The sequence below is a fragment of the Frankliniella occidentalis genome, unplaced genomic scaffold (genome assembly GCF_000697945.3).
Source record: "Frankliniella occidentalis isolate FOCC.00 unplaced genomic scaffold, Focc_3.1 Scaffold123, whole genome shotgun sequence".
Lineage (NCBI taxonomy): Eukaryota > Metazoa > Arthropoda > Insecta > Thysanoptera > Thripidae > Frankliniella > Frankliniella occidentalis.
Window position 1 is genome coordinate 792,991 of NW_026267250.1, and position 3,305 is coordinate 796,295.

The 3,305-nt window shown below is 51.6% G+C and overlaps 1 protein-coding gene across 1 annotated transcript in view; it reads right to left on the reverse strand.

Moving 5' to 3' along the window:
- The window catches only part of LOC113212440 (tyrosine-protein kinase Drl-like), an 84,509-nt gene that overhangs the window by 40,975 nt on the left and 40,229 nt on the right, over positions 1-3,305 (reverse strand). The window lies entirely within an intron of this gene.

Consider the following 3,305-nt stretch of genomic DNA (forward strand, 5'->3'; position numbering starts at 1 on the left):
CCCCCCCACCTCCTCTCTCTCTCTCTCTCTCTCTCTCTCACCCACACGCATATAAGAGCCTCTCTGGGGTCCCTCTCCTCCTCCCAACAACAAATCGAGCCAGCCACACGCAGGCGGCCTGCCTGTCGGGCGCGGTTTTAACCTCCTCGTTCCACCACGACACTAAACGCGATCCTCGGGACGTAACTTAGTTATTTACCGTTGAGCAGCCACTACCTGCTACTATGGTAGTGACTACCACCAACCCACCAACCTCTTCAATTAATCCAGGATTTTGCTTACGACGTGATTTTTAATGCTGCGTGCCCGTTGACGGATATTGTGTGTGTGTTTGCAGGCCGGGGATTGATATTTAACAGCGCGGGGAATGGAGTGGGGGGGGGGGGAGTCCAGCCTCCACCCGACCAGCACCCCCCGCCCCCTCGTCACCCTCCCATTCTTTTGCCGCGCTGCTGGACCGGCCAGCGGGCGCAACAGTCGCTAATAGGATTGCCCCCGGAGCGCTCGGCTCGGGGCCCGGGTCCGGACCCCAGTCTAGTCACCGTCACGGCTCTCTCTCTCTCTCACCTGCGACTACAATGAAAGTGCAGGGAGGGATGGAGGGAGGGAGGGGGGGAGAGAGAGAGAGAGAGAGCACTTACTCTAACGCAGTCCAGAGGTGTGCGTAGCCGTGCCAGGGTTTGGTTCGATTGGCGGACACCGACCGCTCGACCGGGCGGGACGGGGGCGGCCACTCCAGCCAAAACACCGGGGGGCCGCCTGGGGTCCTTCACCTGCGGGCGCGCTATTGTCGGCTGTAGATGAGAGCGATATCGCGGTCAGCGGCACGCCCGGTGATCGCCCACAACCCGCAAAAAATCATTCTTTTACTTTGAGTTCGACTCGAGAGATATAGTTACGCAGAAGCCATGGCCAACGACGGCACGAAAGGAGCCTCCAGTGGGACACCCAGCACACACAGTTTGGACATTTTCTTTTTGGAGGGCTTATTTTGGCAGCCTGAAAAGAAAAGTTCTCTATCCAAATAGGGCTGAAGGTTTTCGGAAAACATCGCCCTTACCTTACGTTAAGAAACAAAATTACTTCTTCGGAGCGTGAATAGGGGCATGAAGGAATAACATTAGTATATTGAAAATTAAGGCAAATCCCTCCATAGTTTTTTTGGGTGCAGTCTCAGTCTCCCTCTGATACTCTCCCCCGGGGGCGTTCATGTAAAGGCCATGGGACAAGGACGGGGGGAGGTGTAGGGGGCGGTGTAAGGAGGGTGATGGCGAGGGCGAGAGGAGGAGGCGGAGGAGGGGATCAGACGCAGGCGCGCGTCACATAACAATCGGGACACGATAATTACACCTGGCGGGCCCGCCCCGCCCGGCCCCGCCCCGCCCCGCGCGCCAAACGGGCGTAACAAGCATGCTAACGAGCATCGTGGCGCCACGCGGCGCCACCCCGCGCAGACAAACAGACATAACGCCATTGATAAAGGCCGTAGCAGGGAGCCGAGGGGGGGAGACTTCCAACCCCGACCCGACAGCAGCGGAAAAGAGCGCAAATGTTCCACTGCTGCTGCTGCTCCCCCAACGTCTCCACCCCTCCCTCCTTTCCTCCCCCGACGACGTCCGCAATCGGCGTCAACACTTGCCGGCGTTCTCAGGAGGCTCCCTGTATATTTTACCGCGCGACCCGACGACGACTCGACTATCGCGGAGCGACCCCTTCGCTCGGAATCATGTTTTTCGCCTCCCAGCAAAGCGCAGTGCCGCTGCTTGTTTTCATCCACCCACCCTATCTACACCAAAAAAAAGGAGGTTCTTGAATAAAGTAAATATCCTCGGAACAAGTCAATTTCCTCCCACACGGAAAATAGACATCTATAGATGATGGTAGATGGTCTACCGTTCATCTATTCGGTCTAGAGACATCTATAGACATCAATAGAGCATCTAAAATGAGTACAAATTGTCTACATCTACTGATAGATATACTGTAGACATCGATAGACGGTCTTGAGGTTGTATATCTGATCTACGTATACTTCTATCGATATGAAGATATCTATAGATCATCTGTCACCAGTCTATGACGTCTAGGTCTACCTGGAATGCAACGGATACGTCTAGTAGATATCTTTGCTATGTCTTAAAGGTCTACGTCTTTAAACCAGTAAGTTCTAGACGTCTATTGACTATCTTTCTACTATCTACCAAAAGACAATAAGGTCTAGCCAACTCTCCCAGTCATTTCTCATGCACCGTCTAGAAGTAGACAATCTATAGATGTGCGTAGCTGTCTAGTCATCTCTGTAGAAAGATATCATCTTCCAACACAGCTCGTCCTAGAAGCAACCGATGGGTGAGGGGTAGTGTTCGCGCTCTCGAACCCAAAGGTTGAGGGTTCTAATCCCAGCACAAGTGACAGATTCGAACGTCCAAAGATAACCAAGGAGAATACAGAGCCAAAGAGGGAGTAGTCAGTTGGCTCGCGAACAGATCAAATTTTCAAATTTTGTCGTAAAATACTTGTCAGTAGATATCTATTCAACATCGACAAAAAGACGTCTAATAGATGTTGTAAATGTGGACAATCGATCAATAATAGACGTCTAGTGGTAGACACGATTAAACATCTAAGAGACCATTGGGGGTCTAGAGAAAGATGCATATTAGACATCTAATAGACGTCTTTTTTCCGTGTGGGCTAGAGCTGTGCTAGGAAATTTACTTGTTTTCAAAGATGACTTGACTCAAGAACCCTGCTTTATTGGGTGTGCCCATCTCTCCATCCACCCATCCATCCAGCCATCAACAATTAAGTTTAGTACCATAACGCTGGCCAGCAAAATGCAACAAAAAGCGCTTGTTAGTTTAATTGTGACATATTTTAAATGTATCTATCGGCTAAAAAAAAAGACTGGAAAGTAAAAGTGCAGCTCAGAGTATCGTGCCTTTCCAGGGGCACCAGACGCTAAAAGTGCTAAACCTTTAGTTCCTTTTAAAGGTAGAACTAAGCTAAATACCTTTGTCTTCCCAATGGAATACCCTAATTGGCCGCGTATGAGCGATCACCACTTACTCCTGGCTAAGCTGCGCGACAACGATGGGGCGTTTATTGATCCAACGACAACATCAACAACGAAAACGACGACAAGAGGACCACAACAGGCAGCCTCCGCACAATTAGGCGGCGATTAGGTCAAACGCCGCGGCGGCGGCGCGTCGCGTCGATGGCGTGGCGAAGCGTGGTAGTGGAGGAGGAGGGGGGGGGGCACTTCTGTGCAAAACCACAGCAGTGCAGAGAGAGAGGGGGGG